General features: G+C 48.9%; 2 long non-coding RNA genes across 28 annotated transcripts in view; both read right to left on the reverse strand.

The window, feature by feature from the left end:
- Positions 1-1,492: 1,492 nt before the first annotated feature.
- Positions 1,493-12,847, reverse strand: LOC308185773. The gene is made up of 2 exons (XR_013943745.1): positions 12,461-12,847; positions 1,493-11,738 (listed from the first exon to the last, which is right to left on the reverse strand). It is a non-coding gene; the product is annotated as an uncharacterized lncRNA (long non-coding RNA).
- A 2,235-nt stretch (positions 12,848-15,082) lies between these two features.
- LOC308185725 overlaps positions 15,083-27,835 on the reverse strand; it is a 42,789-nt gene continuing 30,036 nt past the window's right edge. For 22 of the 27 annotated variants that reach the window (XR_013943677.1, XR_013943678.1, XR_013943680.1 and 19 more), the window contains one exon: positions 15,083-26,174. This is a non-coding gene — a long non-coding RNA (uncharacterized lncRNA). The remainder of the gene's footprint in view (positions 26,175-27,835) is intronic. The other 5 variants (XR_013943695.1, XR_013943696.1, XR_013943697.1 and 2 more) reach the window with 5 other exon arrangements.

The following is a 27,835-nucleotide window of genomic DNA, read 5'->3' on the forward strand; positions in this document are numbered from 1 at the left end:
CAGGAATAAGAAGGCCAGTAGCCTGGAATTAGAGCGCAGGGAAGCCAAGCGGCTGGATCCCTCTGAGGGAAGGTGATGTTGACAGAGCAATGGGATAATGGTCACAAGTCATCAGCATCCAGAGGCAAGTCCTGTTAGGTGTGGAAGAGAAGTATCCCTTCAGGGAAGAGGTCACCCAAGCAAGTGGACCTCCATGGAGACGGGTATCCAGTACTAAAGGAAGTTAGCCACGCTGGAGAGAGTTTATGGTGACTTGCAGTATGATGACCAATTCTCTAAAGATCCAGATTAAGTCAAGTGCATACAACCACTGTAGCACAGGTTTGTATGGAGTGCCCCATTGTTCTATGCCAACTCATTGGCAGTAACGAGCTGGAAAGACAACGAACATATGCCACACTAATCGGCTGGCCAACTTCAGCAATGCAAAAAAAGCCTCTCTCCCTCCCTATAGACTCACATCTCAGCTGTTGAGAAGCTTTCCCCAAAGGCCCACCAATCAAGAATGCTGTGCAGAAGCTGTCCTGGAAGTTCCAACAGTTCAATAAGGTTACGTCCTACTCCCTTACCTGTACAAACCAGTATCTCAGCTACTAGGAGCAAGCACTGCTCTCTGCTCAAGAGGATATAGTAGGTACACACCACATGCCACCCTGCAGTTTAACCTGCGTGATCGTGGAGAGGACATGAAAAAATGGGATGGAAAAATCTACCTTGACCCTAGAGGTACACGAATTGCAAGGAGAACAATTGCAAAAGCAGTGTCTTCTGAGAAAACTGCTGCTCCAGTTTCCATGGGCAGTCATCCAGACACAGTAACGAATACTGTGACCAGGACCAGATGAGCTGTGCCTCCAGCCAAGTGGAGAAAAGGACAACCAGGTTTATCTGACTGTGTGGACTCAATGGCCTGGAACATCAGCCCCACAGGGCTTTAAGACTCTAGCGGGCACCAGTGTACCCTAATGCCAGCAAGCTAGAAAGCAGCAGACCCCATCTGTGTTTCTGGAGTGACAGGGGGATCCCGACAGCTAACTGTACTTGAACTTGAAGAGAGGGTAACTGGGAAGGAGTGGCAAATGCACCCCACTGTGACTGGCCCCAAGGCTGCAGGCATGCTTGACATAGACTATCACAGGAGAGGGTACTTCAATAATCCAAAAGTTACCAGTGGGCTATTGGCATAACTGTCTTGGATACACAGCAAATTAAGTAGTTGTCCTTCCTTTTGGAGGACCCTTTTGCTGTTGGATTGCTCTAAGTCCAATAACCCTCAGCAAGGAGGGGGGGGGGCAGATACATAGTACTTAAGCTTTCTGACAGGTTACACCAGAACAAATAGCCCCAAACAGCCTGTTTTAGCCTCAAATGCAATGCACTGCAGCATGTCCCAAGCCAACAGGTGTAAAGTCAGTTCTTACTCTGTGACATTAGTCAAGACTGGCTCTTATCCCTGCTACCTTGTTAGCGTAGCAACCACATAACCACCAAGTGATTATATGAAGGGGCTTTATTCAGCGCTGGAAGCCGGGGCAGGTGCCCAAATCTGGCTTCAAGTCCCATTACTTCCCAACTATTATTTATACATTCAACATTACGTAAGGCATACATATTCATTACAGGTGGTAACATCAGCCTCGCATTCCATTCTAATTAGCTCCCCTCCCCTTTGCACGTGCGTGGCGCTCTCTGGTGGTCGTCCAGGTGGTCGTCCAGGTGGTCGTCCAGATGAAGTAAGGACTCTCTCTCTCCACTAAACTTTTCACCTTTCTCACTCGACGCATGCTCCCTCCGCTCCTTGGTTCTGCTTCAACTCATTTCAGCATTTCCAGGTCCTTATCCAAGGTCAGGTTGTACCTGTTCCCTCCCAGGGTTCCCCTTCAAGGATTCATTTGACTGTTCAGTATACGCCCTAAGTTTCCCAGTATACATAGATTAATTGATAATGTAAGTACATTTGGCAATACTTAATTATACTTAATGACCCATCACCTAAGAGACATTAATAAAACATCCACTCGATTCTCCGTAACACTAACAACGTGACCATGGCTCAAAGGATCTACCTTAAAGGCAGGGTAAACAGCTTTCTGGGGAGATGTTAGAGGCATGCATGACCTACAGGCACTCCTGCCATCCAATACAGATGAGCAGTCTCCATTCCAGGCTGTGACAGGCTTCTGCACAGATGGGAAACTGCAGTGACTAAGGGCCAAGGATAATGATGTGGGATGCTCACAATCAAGTGATCAGCTGCGCTTAGAACAAGTTTATGAAAGGCAGGTCCTGCCCAGCTCATTTGTGGACATCATCTACTAGAATCTTAGTAAAGCTTTTGAGAGTTTCCCGCGGTATTCTCCACCAAATGCCCTGCATGACAGCAGGGTGACATCCTGGTGACAGCAGACCCTGGCTGAACCTCGCCCTTCACCTCAGGACCCGCTCCCATCCCCTCGCACGCCAGGCGCAGGGGCTGCACCTCCCCACTTGTAACGGCGCTACTTCAGCCTCGGGGTTTCACCACGGGCTCAAAAGCCCGAGAAGCCCCCAGCACCCGCGGGGAAGAGGAACGGGAAGGAGCAGGCAGACACGCAGAGCCACGGCAAACCTGGGCACCGTCCTCACCTCCAGCACCACCTCCAGTCCTGAGTCTCCGCCCTTAGCCCTCACACGCTAATTATGCTAAGTACACCCAGAATGCTAATTAGCCGCATGCACAGTCTGTGTTCCAGAACCTTCTGGAAAGGGCGGGGGCGGGCGCTGTTGCTGAGGTGTTCCCTGCCCCCAGGCTGTCAGAGCCACGGCTCTGCAGGTGGCAGGTGGTTGCTGGGGGGTGCCCTGAAAAAGGGCTGTCCTGCCTTCGCGAGGTCCGCTCTTCTCAGCCAAATTGAAATGGATTGAGCTCCTTTCCTACCAAGTGTGTCACACGTCATCCTTTTCTCCTTGGTCTCTCACAGGCACCACGGGCTGGGGATGCCTACACCCCTGGCCTGGCTCCAGCAGCTGGCACCCAGCGCACTCATCAGTCCACCCGGTAGCTGGCTGTCCGCGCTCGAAGTCATACAATCCTACAATCATTTTGCTCAGAAAATAAATAAAGACAAAACCTTTAAACCTTGAACAGTTGTGTTTGCCCTTTCCTGGCTTCCCTCTGCCTCCTTGCCAGGCTTGGCCACCACCTGGCACGTGTGTGCAAAACCCACCACTGGTGTCACCTTAGCTGTCCTGGGTTTTTCTTTCTCCCTGAAGGAATTGTCCAGCAGTTCTTGGCCTTACTCTCAGACAGTTCTGCTGAAAGTCTTTGGTTTCTTACCTTTAGCCTGGACTTTGTAAATACCGTAAAGCAAGAGAACCGAGGTCCGTGTGTCTGTGGGCACGAGAAGCAGACTGAGACAGGGAATAAGGAAAGCATGTCGATTTTGCAGCTTTTAGCTAACCCAGGGAGTATGCTGTATATTAACAAAAAGGACAGGACCGAGGCATGGTGTACGAGGATGGGATGACCCTAAAAGATAATGGAAGAAGAGACTTCGTACACACACATAAAAGAACCAGAAAGAACTGGCTTGGACTGCTGGAGTATGTAAAAGGATTGAAGAGTCAAAAGTTTAGCAGCGAGGAAGACTTCTGGCCTTCAAAAGACCACCAGAGTACGCTGGACTACCACCCTAGGACTCCAGCATGCATGCGAATAGGGGCGGGAACTTATGTTAATAATTCTTTGGATACCTAATGAATATGCAAGAGACTGCCCATTTATATGCAAGTCTGCCCATTTATAGTTTGATTGCACTGGTTGCACCGGTGTCCACTCAAGCCTTATACTTCTGCAGGTCTGATGTGCCAGACCACTGAATCCACGCTGTCCAATAAACCTGGTTGTCCCTTTCCTCCACCTGTTCTATATCCAAGTATCATGTCCTCCAAGCTCAAGATTGATGTATCCCTATGAGCAAGAAGGCAGGCAAAGGGGGCAGGAGATCTCCCTGGATGAGCAAGGAGATCCTGGCAAAACTCAAACAGGAGGAGGAATGTGGAAAAAGAAAGCATGTGGAAAAAGGGCCAGGCCACTTGGGAGGAATTTATGAGCATTGTCAGAGTATGCAGGGATGCGATGAGGAAGGTCAAGGCCCATTTGAAAATCTGTCACGGGATGTCAAGGACAACAAGAAAAGCTTCTTCAGATATATCAATAGTAAGAGTAAGACTAGGGAAAATGTGGGCCTGCTGCTGAATGGGGTGGGTGCCCTGGCGACAAATTATACAATGAAGGCAGAGTTACTGATTACCTTCTTTGCTTCTGGCTTCACTGCTAAGAGCAACCCTCAGGAATTTCAGAACCTAGAGACGAGAGGAAGTCTGGAGAAAGGAGGACTTTACGTTGGTTGAGGAAGATCGGGTTAGAGATCATTTAGGCAAACCTGACACCCACAAATCCATGAGCCCCAATGGGATGCACCCGTGAGTGCTGAGGGAGATGGCAGATGTTACTGGCCACCCTCCATCATCTTTGAAAGGTTATGGAGAACAGGAGAGGTGCCTGAGGATTAGAAGAAATCCAGTATTACACCAGTCTTCAAAAAGGGCAAGAAGGAGAACCCAGGCAACTACAGGCCAGTCAGCCTCACCTCCATCCCCAGAAAGTTAATGGAGCATCTCATCCTGGAGGTCGTCTCCAAGCACGTGGAGGATTAGAAAGGTGATCAGTAGTCAGCATGGACTCACCGAGGGGAAATCATGCTTAACTGATCTGATAGCCTTCTGTGGCGGGATGACTGGATGGGTAAATGAGGGGAGAGCAGCGGATGCTGTCTACCTTGACTTCAGCAAGGTTTTTGACGCTATCTCCCATAACATCCTCATTGACGAGCTCAGGAAGTGTGGCCTAGATGAGTGGACAGTGAGGTGGATCGGAAACTGGCTGGATGGCAGAGCTCAGAGGGCTGTGCTCAGTGACACTGAGTCTAGTTGGAGGCCTGTAGCTAGTGGTGGATTAAGTTCATGGTCAGTGTAATATGAGCACGTATTATATACAAACCAACAGAACCATCAACAAACTTAGGCCAGCCCCCAGAGATAACGAACAACACGAAAGGAATTAGAAAAACAAACTTGAAAGCACATAAAACCGCACAGTGAATGAAAAAAAAAGTCAACATTGTGACCAACTTCTATTAAACTAATATAAGGAGTATAATAAATACGTTTTAACACATTTTGGTCAGATCTGTTATCTCAACCCTTCATGCCCCGCATTGGACACCAAAAGGACTATTGTGGTTACTGCCTACCAACCCAGTTTTATTGTTCTGCATGACACCACATGGTATGGAATATCCCTTGGGTAGGTCGGGGTCAGCTGTCCTATTTCTGTCTCCTGCAAGCTCCTTGTGCACCCCCAGCCCCTCGCTGTCAGGGCAGCACAAGAAGCTGAACAGTCCTCGGCTCTGTTTAAGTAGTGCTCTGCAACACCTAAAACATCAGTGGATTATCAGCATTATTCTCATACTAAAAAACACAGCACCATACCAGCTATTCCGAGGAAAATTAACTCTATTTCAGCCAAAACCAGGGCAATCAGAAAAATCATGTACTTTTATTGTAAGGAATCTGGTGCTATGATTCAGGAGATCTGAGCTGTAGCATGGTATACGAGGACCCATCAGCACACATGAGCAGTGTCAGAAATACTTTGTTGGTTTATTTGTCTGTTTGTTTTTGTTTGTTTCAAGTTTTAAGATAAAACTATTTGACAGATGAATGATATGACTCCCTTTAAGATGTCACCTAATGAAGTTGTTCAGAAAAAGCTAATTCTGACTCTAACTTTTCATCAAAACCGGAATAAAATCTGATGAAGGTGGTGATTTTTTTCTTTTGATTTTACTAAATTGGCTAGGAATAACTGAAAATCAGCACTGAAGTGTTAATGGAAGTCACATATTACAGTTGTTGGAGAAAAAATAAGGTGTTCACTGGAAACTAGAATGGATTCATTTCCATGTTTTTTCTTTCTGAACCCAGTCTGTCCTAGAATCCCTCCATCACTTCTGCTAGTCTGCCTTTAAACTAGAAAGGGTAGCCAGACTTACAATATTTTTACATATGAGCAGAAACCTGTTACTACAGAACAAGTTTTCTAAAATAAAACTCTGTTTATACGTTTTCCTAAAAAGCTCTTTAAGATTTAGAATCATAGAATGGCTCAGGTTGGAAGGGACCTTAAAGATCACCTACCTGGCTGCAACCCCCCTGCAATGGGCAGGGACACCACCCACTAGATCAGGTTGCCCGGGGCCTCATCTGACGTGGTCTTGGACAACTCCAGGGATGGTGCATCCACAGCCTCTCTGGATACCTAATGAATATGCAAGAGACTTACGGGGAAGTGAGATGAATATATATATATGCCATTAATATAAGCACCCCGGCAGTAACCCTTGGTGTGTGTGTTAGGCAGAGTGATCCCCCCCACACCCGGCGCTGTAATAAAGAATACCTGCTTAATAACTTTGGTTATGGAGTTTTCACTGCATCAGATTCAAGCTGTCCAGGTCCCTCTGCAGGGCCTTCCTACCCTCTGGCACATCGACACTTCCCCCCAGTTTGGTGTCACTGCAAACTTACTGAGGGTGCACTCAGTTCCCTCATCCAAATCATCAATAAAGATATTAAACAGGATGGCCCCCAACACTGACCCCTGGGGATCACCACTCGTGACCGGTCGCCAGCTGGATTTCACTCCATTCACCACCATCCTCTGGGCCTGGACATCCAGCCAGTTTTTTACCCAGCAAAAATGAACGTGTCCAAGCCATGGGCTGCCAGCTTCTCCAGGAGAAGACTGTGGGAGATGGGTCAAAGGCCTTGCTGAGGTCTGGGTAGACTTCATCAAGAGCCTTTCCCTCATCCACCACGTGGGTCACCTGGTGATAGAAGGAGATGAGGTTGGTCAGGCAGGACTTGCCTTTCATGAACCCATGCTGACTGGGCCTGATCCCCTGGTTGTCCTGCACATGCTGTGTGATTGCACTCAGGAGAATCTGTTCCATCACCTTCCCTGGCACCCACCGAGGTCACGCTGACAGAAGCGTACCAGCTACTATGAGGAAAATTAACTCTATCCTAACTGAAGCCAGAACAGCTGGGAGTCATGGAGTCTTGGTGCGATATTGCTGCTAGTGCACTGTCATGGTAGCAATCAGCACCTGCTGAGGGTTCTTTGACCTTCAGCAACCCCACAACACAAGGCTCCTCCAACAGGGAAGACAGCTGCTTAATTTTCTCTTTCACCAAGGCAGCTATGCCAAAAGCCCACCAGTACCCTGCTGGGTCCCTGAAGTAGCCTCTTCTGAGGTAGTCTATGCCAAGGATGCATGGAGCCTTGGGGCCAGTCACAGTGGGGTGCTTTTGCCACTCCTTCCCAGTTAGGCTCCTTTCAGCCTCCAATACAGTTAGCTGTTGGGATCCCACATCACTCCAGAAATATAAATGGGGTCTGCCCATTTATAGTTTGATGGCATTAGGGTACACTGTGCACCGGTGTCCACTCAAGCCTTATACTTCTGCGGGTCTGATGTGCCAGACCACTGAATCCACTTCATTGGAGTGGCTTGGCATGTGAAATAGCATGTGCTAGGCAATGCTGACAGTGTCTTGAAGAGGGAAGACCCAGGTAGATTGGAGGAAGGAGGAACAATGGCCAAAATGGCCATGGCCATTGTAGATTTGCCAATAGCTCTTGTCCAGCTCTGGGCAATCTTGGGTTGTCCTGTTAGTCTGTGCCATGCACTCAGAATGTTCTCCTCAGGCTAGCTGTCGGAGGCAGCCAGACAGTGGTGATAACCCCTGCCTAGGAACAGGCAAAGCGAGATCAGTGCCCTTCAAGGCCATCAAGTACAACTGTCAACCTGACTTATCAAATCTCCTCACTAAGCCATGTGTACTGCCACATCCATGTCTCTTAAATCCTCCAGGGTTGGGGGAGCACCGCCACTTCCTGTGGCAGCCCATTGCAATGGTTGACCACCTCCCTCTGTGAAGAAATTCTTCCCTTTATCCAACGTAAACCTGCCCAGGTGCAGCTTGAGACTGTTTCCTTGGGTCCTATTGCTTGTCACCCAAGGAGAGTGACATCATCCTGGCTGGCTGGTCTCCCATCAGCCTCTTTCTCTGCAGACTAAGAAACCCCAACAACCCTTGTTCCCTTGGCTGCTTCTCATTCGTCTTGTCTTCCGATCCCTTCACCAGCTTTGTTCTCTGTGCACGCTTCGGAGCGTGTATCCTCCCTGCAGTGAGAAGCCAAGTGCCCTCTGGTAAATTCATGTCCCAATGTTTCCATGTCCCAGCACCCAATGCATGTGACGTGGTCTTTAACAGTCTGTTTTCTCTCTTAACCTTTCCAGAGGCTTGTTGGTGAGTTGCCAGGCCTCACCATACTGATATCCCAGCCAGCGCCCCCTATTCAGGGAGACTTCACTTTCATGGCTCCTTTGATCACACACAGCGCAGGTTTCAACACTCACAGGTGGTGACCTGTGTTGATGGCCTCAATGGTCAGGTCTACCCCTCGATCACAAGCACAACTTCCTGCATGTGGCATCCCTCCCCCTATGTCCTGATACTTCATGGGCCCACTGAGCTACAAACAGCTCAGCCTTACCATCCCCTGTAGAGATCCACGTGAGACACTTGAGTTCCCAAAGCTTAGTCCACCTCTTTATTATGATGTTTTCTGGGGGCATGACTCTTGGGCACGTGAGCATCTCTGTTACGTATCTTTTCTACTGAGGCAGCAATATCCTCCTACACTAGAGCAGCACAGGTAGGTTTACCTCTGTGCTGCCAGTTGGTCTGCTTCCATTGCTGTAGCTACCCCCGCAGAGCATTTGCCACCTCATTGCAGATGTTCTGTAAGGTCACAGTGGGCCCCATGAATTCATGCAGAGGTCCTGTAGCACGTCCTGTCATAGCCACCTTGTGCTCGTGGCCTAGAGGGTGCAAAGCAGGTTCTGGCTGCTGGCAAGTGGTAGCATGGGGCAAGCACAGGGGATTGCTACTCCCAGCTGCTGCCTGCTCTTCCTTCTCTCTCTCTCTCTGTTCTCCTCCTCTTGGTGGCCCCATGTCCCGGGGAGACCTTGAGTATCCCATGGTTAGGACTGCGCCCAGGTAGGGTTGGCAGTGAGGGATGCTCTGGCAATGCTGGCTCTGGGCCCAGCACCACGTTCTTGGGGCTGCCTGGCAAGCAGTCTTGGCTGGCAGGGCCATAAGGGAAGCCGTTGGCGCTAATGGGAGCTTTGCTGCCCTGTGCCTGGTTACTGCAGGGTGGGGGGCAATGGCTCTTGAGCATCTCCCCATATCCCAGCTTGGGGCCTCAGGGATGGCCTGGAGGGGAAGAGCTCAGCTGCTGTTGACTCCAGGCACAACAGCCTTTCTCCTGTTCCCCTGCAGCACTCCCCTAACAACGCCAGGTCTCCCTGCCAGGTCCCCAGCCCACAGCCGAGAAGCGCAGATGGCGTGGTGCTGGGTGAGCCATCTGCTGGCCAGCGCGCCCTGGACTGTGAGCAGCGCAATGACACCCTGTTGTCCTCTGCAGCTCCCTGTTCAGTTTTTCCTGCTTCGGGGAACGTAACAGGCCCCCCGGTAGGCAAGCACAGCCTTGTCTGTCCAGCGGGTCTTTGAGTGCTGGTGCCTATTGCCCTGAGTCAGCATCTGGGGAGCTGCTGGGTCCCACGTGTGGATCCCATCGTCCCTGTGCTGTCACTGCACATCCCGTGTAATGAAGCCTATTAGAGTGTGTCACGAAGGCTTTCCTCTTCTGTACTCCATTGCAGGTTCTCACGTAGGCAGCGCTTATTCAGCTTCTCCCCCGAAAACTGGTTCTGAGCCTTGGGGGAATCCCAGGGGTGAGTTGCCTATATTGCTGTCCTTGGGTGTTTGTCTGGGCCCTGGTCAGGGCTCGCCCAACGTTAGCCACTTGTGGCTTCCACGGCATTACGTGATCCCCTTCCAGTCTCTGCAGCCCCTTTCCAGGGGAGCCTAGCACAACATGAAGAGAAAAACTTGGTTGTCTTTGCTTGCTTACAGCTCTGCCTGCAGGCCGCCCATCTCGGCAGTACCGTTTTCTTAAGCATCAAGGCTTTTCCAGGGGTAAGCAGCCCACCTTTATTGGCTTTGCAGTGACAGCATTTATTTTCAGTCTTGTTTTCAGGGGAATGTACCTTCATACATTCTTCACTGATGCTCAGATACATGTAAGAGCAAAGTGGGAATCAAGTAAGGCTTCTTTATCTCGTGAAGCTGCATTGCAAGCTGCTGAAGCCTTGAGCTTCTTCCAGCATTGTCTGCAAAGACAGCAGCTTTTGGGGCTGAGTTTAGAGCCTGGGTGAACTCCTGGGGGTCCTTTTCCCCAGGAGCTGTGCACATGGTGAGTTTTATGCCAATACAGTTCCCGTGCTGGCATCTGGTACCACACTGCCACGTGCTCGTCAATGGAAGGGGGGAACGGGCGTCAGGCAGCATTAGTGTTTCCTGCCATTCAAACCTGAAGGAGTTTATTACAGTATGTGACAGGAGCTGTTCTCGTGTGCCTTTGGTTGCAGATGTGGCCACAGGTGCTGGCTCTGCATCTCTTCAGTGGAATCCTGATTCTGAGTCTTGGAGAGGTCACCTGGGTACATTGGCTCTATATATTTCATGAGGGAGCTGCCAGGCTACACCCAGGAGGTCAACCCAGCCACTCTGCAGGCATTTCTTAGGAAGCTGTTTATTGCAGCATTTCACACTAGCTTTCTTCCTCCATGTTTGTTTTCAGCTGTTCCCATGAAGAATGTTTCCCTCAGTTTTAGGATGGATCCTGGTTTTGAGCAACAGGGACATCCCAATTTGCAAATGCTTCTTTTGGAGTAAGAGTAAACATTTAGAGCGAAGAGAATGACAGGTGTTGGGGAGTAGTTACGAGTTCAAACTGGGTTTGCTGCCATTCAAAGCTGAAGATGTATCTTGCAGCATCTTACAGACAAAGCTGTTCTTTTTTCTGCCTTTGTTTGCAGATTTGGCCAGAAATGCTGGCTCTGCGTCTTTTCTACAGAATAGGGGTATGGAGCATGGGAGAAATTGCATGGGTAAGGCATGCATATTCATTCCCAAAGACACTGCTGGAGATAACCCTCATTCAGCCTCTCCCTCATGAGTGGGCTCTTGCTCAGGATGACTGTACCTGGTCATCCTTGTCCTCTAGCGCTAACACACGAGAATGAGGGAAAGCAACCAAGTGAAGATAACTGCTTGGACTTGCCAAAGACACTGCGAGACTGTCAGTGGTACAGAACTCCTAAAAGCGTGTGACTGTTCCATTTCCTCCAGGGGCTGGCGGTGAAAAAAATGCAGAGGTTTCAGATCACAAATGGGTGCCAGAGCGCATCGCAGTTGTGGTGCTGGCCATCCTTGTGTGTCTGTTCCTTCTGGCGGCTTTGGGCTACTCAGTGAAGTGGTTGCTGAAGATGAGACAACGGTGAGTAGGTTTTTCCCAGCAGTCTCTGCCAGATTGCTGCTCTGTGCAGGGAAGCATTTCTAGCGAGAACATCCTGGAGCACAAGGAGCTCTGGGCAGCTCTTTGCTGGGATTTCTGCTGAGAGACTTCTTTAATGTTAGCCTGTCGATTCGTATTAACACATTTTCTTTTTGAAAACCCTTTTGTTCTGTCGCAGAGAACCATTGCTGGGTGAACCTTCCTTTCCCTTGTGGAGTAAAGATCCAGACAACGTGGAAAAAGAAAGAAAAATGGAAGAAATCGCAAAAGAGATTGAAAGTCTGCCTGAGGGACCATGCACATTATTAAGACCTCCACCAAATGCCCTGCATGAGAATTAAATATGTTTGTGCAAACAAAATGTTATACTAACCTTGCATGTTCAAAAGTGATTCTGCAGCCATTTCAGAGGTACAACAGTGGGGGTTATGTGTGAGAAACAAAGTAGTGTTTTTGCACTAGAAGTTGTTTTTGCAGTGGAAAATCCACTAACCGCGCATATTCAAAAGCGATTGTGCAGGTATGACAGTAGCATAACAATGGGGAGTGTGTTAAGCAGAGAAGAGGAAGGTCCCACTGTCGCAAAATAAGGACGATAGCTAAGAAAAACAGAATGAGCAGTACGAAATCAGTGAAAACAAAAATTGCGGTCCCTCTAGTCAGGAGAGAAGGAAAAAAAGGAAAGGAGAAATTTAACAGTTGGTCAAATAAAATTGTACATATATGGTATAGAAGGGCATCGAGTAGGTTATGAATCTGTAGTATTCAGCCAGTGAGGAAAGGGGAGAAATCAGGTGTCAGTAATAAGGAATATAAGGTTAAGATGAACTTTTACTGTGTGCTCCTGCTTGCAGGATGCCCACCATTGCCATAGCAAATAAAACAGCTTCACAGAAGACCCTGTCTGAAAAAAAAAAAAATCCTTCTCACATTATGATAAGCAGATCAGGGGTCAGTGGAAGTTTCAGCTGTCTTCCTCATTTTGGGACAGTGAAGAAATACAGGACGAGCAGTGCAAAATCCGCAAGAACAAAAAATCGCAGGCCCTCTAGTCCTGAGAGAAGGAAAAAAAGGGAAAACGACCAATTAATGGTTGGTCATATGCAATTGTACAGATATACAATACATATAGCAACAAGCGTCGAGTAGTTTGTGAACCTGTAGTACTCAGCCAATGAGGAAACAGGGGAGGAATTAAGCGTCGGGTAATAGGGAATCCGCATTCCTGCTTGCAGGATGCCTGCCAGTGCAGTTGCTAATAAAAATGCTATTTCACAGAGATCCTCGCCTGAGCCTGTGTTATTGGCTCTTGTGTATCACAGATGCAAGGTGTAATACGGAGGACACACGGAGGTGCAGATGAGGCTGGGGCACTGAATGCCTTTTTGCTGTAGTTTTTCTGTCCTGTACAGAATTTATCAGACAATCAAGTGATCAGCTGTGCTTAGAACAAGTTTATGAAAGGCAGGTCCTGCCCAGCTCATTTGTGGACATCATCTACTAGAATCTTAGTAAAGCTTTTGAGAGTTTCCCATGGTATTCTCCTGCAGGGACTGCCTGATCAGGGCTTGAAGAGGTTTGCTGGCTGAAGAACTGGCTGGGTGGCTGGGCTCAGAGACTCAGCGCAGAGTTCAATCCAGTTGGTGGCTGGTCGCCAGAGAGGTTCCCCAGTGCTCCATACAGAGGCCAGGGATGTTCAGTATTCCCATCAGTGATCTGGAGAAGGGGTTCAAGTCCACCCTCAGTAAGCTTGCAGACAATACTAATTAGGGTCTCCAAAGCCATCTATCCTGAAGCAGACCAGCTCCCTGACAATTTGCATAGGCTAGGTCAACAGGCCAAGTCTGACTAAGTGACAGCCAGCAAATGTAAATGCTGGGTGCTGCATTTGCATCAGAACCCCAGAGCAGTGGTGTGGGCTTAGGGATGAGGGGCTGGAAAGTTGCCCAGCGGAAAAGGGCCCGATCCCAGCAACTGGGCTATGGGTATGAGCTGTGAGATGGCACAAATCTTCTTGTGTATCACCCAGGTGAGCACCCCATCACCTGGTTGCTCCAGTGCAGGAATAAGAAGGCCAGTAGCCTGGAATTAGAGCGCAGGGAAGCCAAGCGGCTGGATCCCTCTGAGGGAAGGTGATGTTGACAGAGCAATGGGATAATGGTCACAAGTCATCAGCATCCAGAGGCAAGTCCTGTTAGGTGTGGAAGAGAAGTATCCCTTCAGGGAAGAGGTCACCCAAGCAAGTGGACCTCCATGGAGACGGGTATCCAGTACTAAAGGAAGTTAGCCACGCTGGAGAGAGTTTATGGTGACTTGCAGTATGATGACCAATTCTCTAAAGATCCAGATTAAGTCAAGTGCATACAACCACTGTAGCACAGGTTTGTATGGAGTGCCCCATTGTTCTATGCCAACTCATTGGCAGTAACGAGCTGGAAAGACAACGAACATATGCCACACTAATCGGCTGGCCAACTTCAGCAATGCAAAAAAAGCCTCTCTCCCTCCCTATAGACTCACATCTCAGCTGTTGAGAAGCTTTCCCCAAAGGCCCACCAATCAAGAATGCTGTGCAGAAGCTGTCCTGGAAGTTCCAACAGTTCAATAAGGTTACGTCCTACTCCCTTACCTGTACAAACCAGTATCTCAGCTACTAGGAGCAAGCACTGCTCTCTGCTCAAGAGGATATAGTAGGTACACACCACATGCCACCCTGCAGTTTAACCTGCGTGATCGTGGAGAGGACATGAAAAAATGGGATGGAAAAATCTACCTTGACCCTAGAGGTACACGAATTGCAAGGAGAACAATTGCAAAAGCAGTGTCTTCTGAGAAAACTGCTGCTCCAGTTTCCATGGGCAGTCATCCAGACACAGTAACGAATACTGTGACCAGGACCAGATGAGCTGTGCCTCCAGCCAAGTGGAGAAAAGGACAACCAGGTTTATCTGACTGTGTGGACTCAATGGCCTGGAACATCAGCCCCACAGGGCTTTAAGACTCTAGCGGGCACCAGTGTACCCTAATGCCAGCAAGCTAGAAAGCAGCAGACCCCATCTGTGTTTCTGGAGTGACAGGGGGATCCCGACAGCTAACTGTACTTGAACTTGAAGAGAGGGTAACTGGGAAGGAGTGGCAAATGCACCCCACTGTGACTGGCCCCAAGGCTGCAGGCATGCTTGACATAGACTATCACAGGAGAGGGTACTTCAATAATCCAAAAGTTACCAGTGGGCTATTGGCATAACTGTCTTGGATACACAGCAAATTAAGTAGTTGTCCTTCCTTTTGGAGGACCCTTTTGCTGTTGGATTGCTCTAAGTCCAATAACCCTCAGCAAGGAGGGGGGGGGGCAGATACATAGTACTTAAGCTTTCTGACAGGTTACACCAGAACAAATAGCCCCAAACAGCCTGTTTTAGCCTCAAATGCAATGCACTGCAGCATGTCCCAAGCCAACAGGTGTAAAGTCAGTTCTTACTCTGTGACATTAGTCAAGACTGGCTCTTATCCCTGCTACCTTGTTAGCGTAGCAACCACATAACCACCAAGTGATTATATGAAGGGGCTTTATTCAGCGCTGGAAGCCGGGGCAGGTGCCCAAATCTGGCTTCAAGTCCCATTACTTCCCAACTATTATTTATACATTCAACATTACGTAAGGCATACATATTCATTACAGGTGGTAACATCAGCCTCGCATTCCATTCTAATTAGCTCCCCTCCCCTTTGCACGTGCGTGGCGCTCTCTGGTGGTCGTCCAGGTGGTCGTCCAGGTGGTCGTCCAGATGAAGTAAGGACTCTCTCTCTCCACTAAACTTTTCACCTTTCTCACTCGACGCATGCTCCCTCCGCTCCTTGGTTCTGCTTCAACTCATTTCAGCATTTCCAGGTCCTTATCCAAGGTCAGGTTGTACCTGTTCCCTCCCAGGGTTCCCCTTCAAGGATTCATTTGACTGTTCAGTATACGCCCTAAGTTTCCCAGTATACATAGATTAATTGATAATGTAAGTACATTTGGCAATACTTAATTATACTTAATGACCCATCACCTAAGAGACATTAATAAAACATCCACTCGATTCTCCGTAACACTAACAACGTGACCATGGCTCAAAGGATCTACCTTAAAGGCAGGGTAAACAGCTTTCTGGGGAGATGTTAGAGGCATGCATGACCTACAGGCACTCCTGCCATCCAATACAGATGAGCAGTCTCCATTCCAGGCTGTGACAGGCTTCTGCACAGATGGGAAACTGCAGTGACTAAGGGCCAAGGATAATGATGTGGGATGCTCACAATCAAGTGATCAGCTGCGCTTAGAACAAGTTTATGAAAGGCAGGTCCTGCCCAGCTCATTTGTGGACATCATCTACTAGAATCTTAGTAAAGCTTTTGAGAGTTTCCCGCGGTATTCTCCACCAAATGCCCTGCATGACAGCAGGGTGACATCCTGGTGACAGCAGACCCTGGCTGAACCTCGCCCTTCACCTCAGGACCCGCTCCCATCCCCTCGCACGCCAGGCGCAGGGGCTGCACCTCCCCACTTGTAACGGCGCTACTTCAGCCTCGGGGTTTCACCACGGGCTCAAAAGCCCGAGAAGCCCCCAGCACCCGCGGGGAAGAGGAACGGGAAGGAGCAGGCAGACACGCAGAGCCACGGCAAACCTGGGCACCGTCCTCACCTCCAGCACCACCTCCAGTCCTGAGTCTCCGCCCTTAGCCCTCACACGCTAATTATGCTAAGTACACCCAGAATGCTAATTAGCCGCATGCACAGTCTGTGTTCCAGAACCTTCTGGAAAGGGCGGGGGCGGGCGCTGTTGCTGAGGTGTTCCCTGCCCCCAGGCTGTCAGAGCCACGGCTCTGCAGGTGGCAGGTGGTTGCTGGGGGGTGCCCTGAAAAAGGGCTGTCCTGCCTTCGCGAGGTCCGCTCTTCTCAGCCAAATTGAAATGGATTGAGCTCCTTTCCTACCAAGTGTGTCACACGTCATCCTTTTCTCCTTGGTCTCTCACAGGCACCACGGGCTGGGGATGCCTACACCCCTGGCCTGGCTCCAGCAGCTGGCACCCAGCGCACTCATCAGTCCACCCGGTAGCTGGCTGTCCGCGCTCGAAGTCATACAATCCTACAATCATTTTGCTCAGAAAATAAATAAAGACAAAACCTTTAAACCTTGAACAGTTGTGTTTGCCCTTTCCTGGCTTCCCTCTGCCTCCTTGCCAGGCTTGGCCACCACCTGGCACGTGTGTGCAAAACCCACCACTGGTGTCACCTTAGCTGTCCTGGGTTTTTCTTTCTCCCTGAAGGAATTGTCCAGCAGTTCTTGGCCTTACTCTCAGACAGTTCTGCTGAAAGTCTTTGGTTTCTTACCTTTAGCCTGGACTTTGTAAATACCGTAAAGCAAGAGAACCGAGGTCCGTGTGTCTGTGGGCACGAGAAGCAGACTGAGACAGGGAATAAGGAAAGCATGTCGATTTTGCAGCTTTTAGCTAACCCAGGGAGTATGCTGTATATTAACAAAAAGGACAGGACCGAGGCATGGTGTACGAGGATGGGATGACCCTAAAAGATAATGGAAGAAGAGACTTCGTACACACACATAAAAGAACCAGAAAGAACTGGCTTGGACTGCTGGAGTATGTAAAAGGATTGAAGAGTCAAAAGTTTAGCAGCGAGGAAGACTTCTGGCCTTCAAAAGACCACCAGAGTACGCTGGACTACCACCCTAGGACTCCAGCATGCATGCGAATAGGGGCGGGAACTTATGTTAATAATTCTTTGGATACCTAATGAATATGCAAGAGACTGCCCATTTATATGCAAGTCTGCCCATTTATAGTTTGATTGCACTGGTTGCACCGGTGTCCACTCAAGCCTTATACTTCTGCAGGTCTGATGTGCCAGACCACTGAATCCACGCTGTCCAATAAACCTGGTTGTCCCTTTCCTCCACCTGTTCTATATCCAAGTATCATGTCCTCCAAGCTCAAGATTGATGTATCCCTATGAGCAAGAAGGCAGGCAAAGGGGGCAGGAGATCTCCCTGGATGAGCAAGGAGATCCTGGCAAAACTCAAACAGGAGGAGGAATGTGGAAAAAGAAAGCATGTGGAAAAAGGGCCAGGCCACTTGGGAGGAATTTATGAGCATTGTCAGAGTATGCAGGGATGCGATGAGGAAGGTCAAGGCCCATTTGAAAATCTGTCACGGGATGTCAAGGACAACAAGAAAAGCTTCTTCAGATATATCAATAGTAAGAGTAAGACTAGGGAAAATGTGGGCCTGCTGCTGAATGGGGTGGGTGCCCTGGCGACAAATTATACAATGAAGGCAGAGTTACTGATTACCTTCTTTGCTTCTGGCTTCACTGCTAAGAGCAACCCTCAGGAATTTCAGAACCTAGAGACGAGAGGAAGTCTGGAGAAAGGAGGACTTTACGTTGGTTGAGGAAGATCGGGTTAGAGATCATTTAGGCAAACCTGACACCCACAAATCCATGAGCCCCAATGGGATGCACCCGTGAGTGCTGAGGGAGATGGCAGATGTTACTGGCCACCCTCCATCATCTTTGAAAGGTTATGGAGAACAGGAGAGGTGCCTGAGGATTAGAAGAAATCCAGTATTACACCAGTCTTCAAAAAGGGCAAGAAGGAGAACCCAGGCAACTACAGGCCAGTCAGCCTCACCTCCATCCCCAGAAAGTTAATGGAGCATCTCATCCTGGAGGTCGTCTCCAAGCACGTGGAGGATTAGAAAGGTGATCAGTAGTCAGCATGGACTCACCGAGGGGAAATCATGCTTAACTGATCTGATAGCCTTCTGTGGCGGGATGACTGGATGGGTAAATGAGGGGAGAGCAGCGGATGCTGTCTACCTTGACTTCAGCAAGGTTTTTGACGCTATCTCCCATAACATCCTCATTGACGAGCTCAGGAAGTGTGGCCTAGATGAGTGGACAGTGAGGTGGATCGGAAACTGGCTGGATGGCAGAGCTCAGAGGGCTGTGCTCAGTGACACTGAGTCTAGTTGGAGGCCTGTAGCTAGTGGTGGATTAAGTTCATGGTCAGTGTAATATGAGCACGTATTATATACAAACCAACAGAACCATCAACAAACTTAGGCCAGCCCCCAGAGATAACGAACAACACGAAAGGAATTAGAAAAACAAACTTGAAAGCACATAAAACCGCACAGTGAATGAAAAAAAAAGTCAACATTGTGACCAACTTCTATTAAACTAATATAAGGAGTATAATAAATACGTTTTAACACATTTTGGTCAGATCTGTTATCTCAACCCTTCATGCCCCGCATTGGACACCAAAAGGACTATTGTGGTTACTGCCTACCAACCCAGTTTTATTGTTCTGCATGACACCACATGGTATGGAATATCCCTTGGGTAGGTCGGGGTCAGCTGTCCTATTTCTGTCTCCTGCAAGCTCCTTGTGCACCCCCAGCCCCTCGCTGTCAGGGCAGCACAAGAAGCTGAACAGTCCTCGGCTCTGTTTAAGTAGTGCTCTGCAACACCTAAAACATCAGTGGATTATCAGCATTATTCTCATACTAAAAAACACAGCACCATACCAGCTATTCCGAGGAAAATTAACTCTATTTCAGCCAAAACCAGGGCAATCAGAAAAATCATGTACTTTTATTGTAAGGAATCTGGTGCTATGATTCAGGAGATCTGAGCTGTAGCATGGTATACGAGGACCCATCAGCACACATGAGCAGTGTCAGAAATACTTTGTTGGTTTATTTGTCTGTTTGTTTTTGTTTGTTTCAAGTTTTAAGATAAAACTATTTGACAGATGAATGATATGACTCCCTTTAAGATGTCACCTAATGAAGTTGTTCAGAAAAAGCTAATTCTGACTCTAACTTTTCATCAAAACCGGAATAAAATCTGATGAAGGTGGTGATTTTTTTCTTTTGATTTTACTAAATTGGCTAGGAATAACTGAAAATCAGCACTGAAGTGTTAATGGAAGTCACATATTACAGTTGTTGGAGAAAAAATAAGGTGTTCACTGGAAACTAGAATGGATTCATTTCCATGTTTTTTCTTTCTGAACCCAGTCTGTCCTAGAATCCCTCCATCACTTCTGCTAGTCTGCCTTTAAACTAGAAAGGGTAGCCAGACTTACAATATTTTTACATATGAGCAGAAACCTGTTACTACAGAACAAGTTTTCTAAAATAAAACTCTGTTTATACGTTTTCCTAAAAAGCTCTTTAAGATTTAGAATCATAGAATGGCTCAGGTTGGAAGGGACCTTAAAGATCACCTACCTGGCTGCAACCCCCCTGCAATGGGCAGGGACACCACCCACTAGATCAGGTTGCCCGGGGCCTCATCTGACGTGGTCTTGGACAACTCCAGGGATGGTGCATCCACAGCCTCTCTGGATACCTAATGAATATGCAAGAGACTTACGGGGAAGTGAGATGAATATATATATATGCCATTAATATAAGCACCCCGGCAGTAACCCTTGGTGTGTGTGTTAGGCAGAGTGATCCCCCCCACACCCGGCGCTGTAATAAAGAATACCTGCTTAATAACTTTGGTTATGGAGTTTTCACTGCATCAGATTCAAGCTGTCCAGGTCCCTCTGCAGGGCCTTCCTACCCTCTGGCACATCGACACTTCCCCCCAGTTTGGTGTCACTGCAAACTTACTGAGGGTGCACTCAGTTCCCTCATCCAAATCATCAATAAAGATATTAAACAGGATGGCCCCCAACACTGACCCCTGGGGATCACCACTCGTGACCGGTCGCCAGCTGGATTTCACTCCATTCACCACCATCCTCTGGGCCTGGACATCCAGCCAGTTTTTTACCCAGCAAAAATGAACGTGTCCAAGCCATGGGCTGCCAGCTTCTCCAGGAGAAGACTGTGGGAGATGGGTCAAAGGCCTTGCTGAGGTCTGGGTAGACTTCATCAAGAGCCTTTCCCTCATCCACCACGTGGGTCACCTGGTGATAGAAGGAGATGAGGTTGGTCAGGCAGGACTTGCCTTTCATGAACCCATGCTGACTGGGCCTGATCCCCTGGTTGTCCTGCACATGCTGTGTGATTGCACTCAGGAGAATCTGTTCCATCACCTTCCCTGGCACCCACCGAGGTCACGCTGACAGAAGCGTACCAGCTACTATGAGGAAAATTAACTCTATCCTAACTGAAGCCAGAACAGCTGGGAGTCATGGAGTCTTGGTGCGATATTGCTGCTAGTGCACTGTCATGGTAGCAATCAGCACCTGCTGAGGGTTCTTTGACCTTCAGCAACCCCACAACACAAGGCTCCTCCAACAGGGAAGACAGCTGCTTAATTTTCTCTTTCACCAAGGCAGCTATGCCAAAAGCCCACCAGTACCCTGCTGGGTCCCTGAAGTAGCCTCTTCTGAGGTAGTCTATGCCAAGGATGCATGGAGCCTTGGGGCCAGTCACAGTGGGGTGCTTTTGCCACTCCTTCCCAGTTAGGCTCCTTTCAGCCTCCAATACAGTTAGCTGTTGGGATCCCACATCACTCCAGAAATATAAATGGGGTCTGCCCATTTATAGTTTGATGGCATTAGGGTACACTGTGCACCGGTGTCCACTCAAGCCTTATACTTCTGCGGGTCTGATGTGCCAGACCACTGAATCCACTTCATTGGAGTGGCTTGGCATGTGAAATAGCATGTGCTAGGCAATGCTGACAGTGTCTTGAAGAGGGAAGACCCAGGTAGATTGGAGGAAGGAGGAACAATGGCCAAAATGGCCATGGCCATTGTAGATTTGCCAATAGCTCTTGTCCAGCTCTGGGCAATCTTGGGTTGTCCTGTTAGTCTGTGCCATGCACTCAGAATGTTCTCCTCAGGCTAGCTGTCGGAGGCAGCCAGACAGTGGTGATAACCCCTGCCTAGGAACAGGCAAAGCGAGATCAGTGCCCTTCAAGGCCATCAAGTACAACTGTCAACCTGACTTATCAAATCTCCTCACTAAGCCATGTGTACTGCCACATCCATGTCTCTTAAATCCTCCAGGGTTGGGGGAGCACCGCCACTTCCTGTGGCAGCCCATTGCAATGGTTGACCACCTCCCTCTGTGAAGAAATTCTTCCCTTTATCCAACGTAAACCTGCCCAGGTGCAGCTTGAGACTGTTTCCTTGGGTCCTATTGCTTGTCACCCAAGGAGAGTGACATCATCCTGGCTGGCTGGTCTCCCATCAGCCTCTTTCTCTGCAGACTAAGAAACCCCAACAACCCTTGTTCCCTTGGCTGCTTCTCATTCGTCTTGTCTTCCGATCCCTTCACCAGCTTTGTTCTCTGTGCACGCTTCGGAGCGTGTATCCTCCCTGCAGTGAGAAGCCAAGTGCCCTCTGGTAAATTCATGTCCCAATGTTTCCATGTCCCAGCACCCAATGCATGTGACGTGGTCTTTAACAGTCTGTTTTCTCTCTTAACCTTTCCAGAGGCTTGTTGGTGAGTTGCCAGGCCTCACCATACTGATATCCCAGCCAGCGCCCCCTATTCAGGGAGACTTCACTTTCATGGCTCCTTTGATCACACACAGCGCAGGTTTCAACACTCACAGGTGGTGACCTGTGTTGATGGCCTCAATGGTCAGGTCTACCCCTCGATCACAAGCACAACTTCCTGCATGTGGCATCCCTCCCCCTATGTCCTGATACTTCATGGGCCCACTGAGCTACAAACAGCTCAGCCTTACCATCCCCTGTAGAGATCCACGTGAGACACTTGAGTTCCCAAAGCTTAGTCCACCTCTTTATTATGATGTTTTCTGGGGGCATGACTCTTGGGCACGTGAGCATCTCTGTTACGTATCTTTTCTACTGAGGCAGCAATATCCTCCTACACTAGAGCAGCACAGGTAGGTTTACCTCTGTGCTGCCAGTTGGTCTGCTTCCATTGCTGTAGCTACCCCCGCAGAGCATTTGCCACCTCATTGCAGATGTTCTGTAAGGTCACAGTGGGCCCCATGAATTCATGCAGAGGTCCTGTAGCACGTCCTGTCATAGCCACCTTGTGCTCGTGGCCTAGAGGGTGCAAAGCAGGTTCTGGCTGCTGGCAAGTGGTAGCATGGGGCAAGCACAGGGGATTGCTACTCCCAGCTGCTGCCTGCTCTTCCTTCTCTCTCTCTCTCTGTTCTCCTCCTCTTGGTGGCCCCATGTCCCGGGGAGACCTTGAGTATCCCATGGTTAGGACTGCGCCCAGGTAGGGTTGGCAGTGAGGGATGCTCTGGCAATGCTGGCTCTGGGCCCAGCACCACGTTCTTGGGGCTGCCTGGCAAGCAGTCTTGGCTGGCAGGGCCATAAGGGAAGCCGTTGGCGCTAATGGGAGCTTTGCTGCCCTGTGCCTGGTTACTGCAGGGTGGGGGGCAATGGCTCTTGAGCATCTCCCCATATCCCAGCTTGGGGCCTCAGGGATGGCCTGGAGGGGAAGAGCTCAGCTGCTGTTGACTCCAGGCACAACAGCCTTTCTCCTGTTCCCCTGCAGCACTCCCCTAACAACGCCAGGTCTCCCTGCCAGGTCCCCAGCCCACAGCCGAGAAGCGCAGATGGCGTGGTGCTGGGTGAGCCATCTGCTGGCCAGCGCGCCCTGGACTGTGAGCAGCGCAATGACACCCTGTTGTCCTCTGCAGCTCCCTGTTCAGTTTTTCCTGCTTCGGGGAACGTAACAGGCCCCCCGGTAGGCAAGCACAGCCTTGTCTGTCCAGCGGGTCTTTGAGTGCTGGTGCCTATTGCCCTGAGTCAGCATCTGGGGAGCTGCTGGGTCCCACGTGTGGATCCCATCGTCCCTGTGCTGTCACTGCACATCCCGTGTAATGAAGCCTATTAGAGTGTGTCACGAAGGCTTTCCTCTTCTGTACTCCATTGCAGGTTCTCACGTAGGCAGCGCTTATTCAGCTTCTCCCCCGAAAACTGGTTCTGAGCCTTGGGGGAATCCCAGGGGTGAGTTGCCTATATTGCTGTCCTTGGGTGTTTGTCTGGGCCCTGGTCAGGGCTCGCCCAACGTTAGCCACTTGTGGCTTCCACGGCATTACGTGATCCCCTTCCAGTCTCTGCAGCCCCTTTCCAGGGGAGCCTAGCACAACATGAAGAGAAAAACTTGGTTGTCTTTGCTTGCTTACAGCTCTGCCTGCAGGCCGCCCATCTCGGCAGTACCGTTTTCTTAAGCATCAAGGCTTTTCCAGGGGTAAGCAGCCCACCTTTATTGGCTTTGCAGTGACAGCATTTATTTTCAGTCTTGTTTTCAGGGGAATGTACCTTCATACATTCTTCACTGATGCTCAGATACATGTAAGAGCAAAGTGGGAATCAAGTAAGGCTTCTTTATCTCGTGAAGCTGCATTGCAAGCTGCTGAAGCCTTGAGCTTCTTCCAGCATTGTCTGCAAAGACAGCAGCTTTTGGGGCTGAGTTTAGAGCCTGGGTGAACTCCTGGGGGTCCTTTTCCCCAGGAGCTGTGCACATGGTGAGTTTTATGCCAATACAGTTCCCGTGCTGGCATCTGGTACCACACTGCCACGTGCTCGTCAATGGAAGGGGGGAACGGGCGTCAGGCAGCATTAGTGTTTCCTGCCATTCAAACCTGAAGGAGTTTATTACAGTATGTGACAGGAGCTGTTCTCGTGTGCCTTTGGTTGCAGATGTGGCCACAGGTGCTGGCTCTGCATCTCTTCAGTGGAATCCTGATTCTGAGTCTTGGAGAGGTCACCTGGGTACATTGGCTCTATATATTTCATGAGGGAGCTGCCAGGCTACACCCAGGAGGTCAACCCAGCCACTCTGCAGGCATTTCTTAGGAAGCTGTTTATTGCAGCATTTCACACTAGCTTTCTTCCTCCATGTTTGTTTTCAGCTGTTCCCATGAAGAATGTTTCCCTCAGTTTTAGGATGGATCCTGGTTTTGAGCAACAGGGACATCCCAATTTGCAAATGCTTCTTTTGGAGTAAGAGTAAACATTTAGAGCGAAGAGAATGACAGGTGTTGGGGAGTAGTTACGAGTTCAAACTGGGTTTGCTGCCATTCAAAGCTGAAGATGTATCTTGCAGCATCTTACAGACAAAGCTGTTCTTTTTTCTGCCTTTGTTTGCAGATTTGGCCAGAAATGCTGGCTCTGCGTCTTTTCTACAGAATAGGGGTATGGAGCATGGGAGAAATTGCATGGGTAAGGCATGCATATTCATTCCCAAAGACACTGCTGGAGATAACCCTCATTCAGCCTCTCCCTCATGAGTGGGCTCTTGCTCAGGATGACTGTACCTGGTCATCCTTGTCCTCTAGCGCTAACACACGAGAATGAGGGAAAGCAACCAAGTGAAGATAACTGCTTGGACTTGCCAAAGACACTGCGAGACTGTCAGTGGTACAGAACTCCTAAAAGCGTGTGACTGTTCCATTTCCTCCAGGGGCTGGCGGTGAAAAAAATGCAGAGGTTTCAGATCACAAATGGGTGCCAGAGCGCATCGCAGTTGTGGTGCTGGCCATCCTTGTGTGTCTGTTCCTTCTGGCGGCTTTGGGCTACTCAGTGAAGTGGTTGCTGAAGATGAGACAACGGTGAGTAGGTTTTTCCCAGCAGTCTCTGCCAGATTGCTGCTCTGTGCAGGGAAGCATTTCTAGCGAGAACATCCTGGAGCACAAGGAGCTCTGGGCAGCTCTTTGCTGGGATTTCTGCTGAGAGACTTCTTTAATGTTAGCCTGTCGATTCGTATTAACACATTTTCTTTTTGAAAACCCTTTTGTTCTGTCGCAGAGAACCATTGCTGGGTGAACCTTCCTTTCCCTTGTGGAGTAAAGATCCAGACAACGTGGAAAAAGAAAGAAAAATGGAAGAAATCGCAAAAGAGATTGAAAGTCTGCCTGAGGGACCATGCACATTATTAAGACCTCCACCAAATGCCCTGCATGAGAATTAAATATGTTTGTGCAAACAAAATGTTATACTAACCTTGCATGTTCAAAAGTGATTCTGCAGCCATTTCAGAGGTACAACAGTGGGGGTTATGTGTGAGAAACAAAGTAGTGTTTTTGCACTAGAAGTTGTTTTTGCAGTGGAAAATCCACTAACCGCGCATATTCAAAAGCGATTGTGCAGGTATGACAGTAGCATAACAATGGGGAGTGTGTTAAGCAGAGAAGAGGAAGGTCCCACTGTCGCAAAATAAGGACGATAGCTAAGAAAAACAGAATGAGCAGTACGAAATCAGTGAAAACAAAAATTGCGGTCCCTCTAGTCAGGAGAGAAGGAAAAAAAGGAAAGGAGAAATTTAACAGTTGGTCAAATAAAATTGTACATATATGGTATAGAAGGGCATCGAGTAGGTTATGAATCTGTAGTATTCAGCCAGTGAGGAAAGGGGAGAAATCAGGTGTCAGTAATAAGGAATATAAGGTTAAGATGAACTTTTACTGTGTGCTCCTGCTTGCAGGATGCCCACCATTGCCATAGCAAATAAAACAGCTTCACAGAAGACCCTGTCTGAAAAAAAAAAAAATCCTTCTCACATTATGATAAGCAGATCAGGGGTCAGTGGAAGTTTCAGCTGTCTTCCTCATTTTGGGACAGTGAAGAAATACAGGACGAGCAGTGCAAAATCCGCAAGAACAAAAAATCGCAGGCCCTCTAGTCCTGAGAGAAGGAAAAAAAGGGAAAACGACCAATTAATGGTTGGTCATATGCAATTGTACAGATATACAATACATATAGCAACAAGCGTCGAGTAGTTTGTGAACCTGTAGTACTCAGCCAATGAGGAAACAGGGGAGGAATTAAGCGTCGGGTAATAGGGAATCCGCATTCCTGCTTGCAGGATGCCTGCCAGTGCAGTTGCTAATAAAAATGCTATTTCACAGAGATCCTCGCCTGAGCCTGTGTTATTGGCTCTTGTGTATCACAGATGCAAGGGGTAACACGGAGGACACACGGAGGTGCAGATGAGGCTGGGGCACTGAATGCCTTTTTGCTGTAGTTTTTCTGTCCTGTACAGAATTTATCAGACAATCAAGTGATCAGCTGTGCTTAGAACAAGTTTATGAAAGGCAGGTCCTGCCCAGCTCATTTGTGGACATCATCTACTAGAATCTTAGTAAAGCTTTTGAGAGTTTCCCATGGTATTCTCCTGCAGGGACTGCCTGATCAGGGCTTGAAGAGGTTTGCTGGCTGAAGAACTGGCTGGGTGGCTGGGCTCAGAGACTCAGCGCAGAGTTCAATCCAGTTGGTGGCTGGTCGCCAGAGAGGTTCCCCAGTGCTCCATACAGAGGCCAGGGATGTTCAGTATTCCCATCAGTGATCTGGAGAAGGGGTTCAAGTCCACCCTCAGTAAGCTTGCAGACAATACTAATTAGGGTCTCCAAAGCCATCTATCCTGAAGCAGACCAGCTCCCTGACAATTTGCATAGGCTAGGTCAACAGGCCAAGTCTGACTAAGTGACAGCCAGCAAATGTAAATGCTGGGTGCTGCATTTGCATCAGAACCCCAGAGCAGTGGTGTGGGCTTAGGGATGAGGGGCTGGAAAGTTGCCCAGCGGAAAAGGGCCCGATCCCAGCAACTGGGCTATGGGTATGAGCTGTGAGATGGCACAAATCTTCTTGTGTATCACCCAGGTGAGCACCCCATCACCTGGTTGCTCCAGTGCAGGAATAAGAAGGCCAGTAGCCTGGAATTAGAGCGCAGGGAAGCCAAGCGGCTGGATCCCTCTGAGGGAAGGTGATGTTGACAGAGCAATGGGATAATGGTCACAAGTCATCAGCATCCAGAGGCAAGTCCTGTTAGGTGTGGAAGAGAAGTATCCCTTCAGGGAAGAGGTCACCCAAGCAAGTGGACCTCCATGGAGACGGGTATCCAGTACTAAAGGAAGTTAGCCACGCTGGAGAGAGTTTATGGTGACTTGCAGTATGATGACCAATTCTCTAAAGATCCAGATTAAGTCAAGTGCATACAACCACTGTAGCACAGGTTTGTATGGAGTGCCCCATTGTTCTATGCCAACTCATTGGCAGTAACGAGCTGGAAAGACAACGAACATATGCCACACTAATCGGCTGGCCAACTTCAGCAATGCAAAAAAAGCCTCTCTCCCTCCCTATAGACTCACATCTCAGCTGTTGAGAAGCTTTCCCCAAAGGCCCACCAATCAAGAATGCTGTGCAGAAGCTGTCCTGGAAGTTCCAACAGTTCAATAAGGTTACGTCCTACTCCCTTACCTGTACAAACCAGTATCTCAGCTACTAGGAGCAAGCACTGCTCTCTGCTCAAGAGGATATAGTAGGTACACACCACATGCCACCCT

Source organism: Anser brachyrhynchus, assembly GCF_964034855.1.
Source record: "Anser brachyrhynchus genome assembly, chromosome: 1".
Taxonomy (NCBI): domain Eukaryota; kingdom Metazoa; phylum Chordata; class Aves; order Anseriformes; family Anatidae; genus Anser; species Anser brachyrhynchus.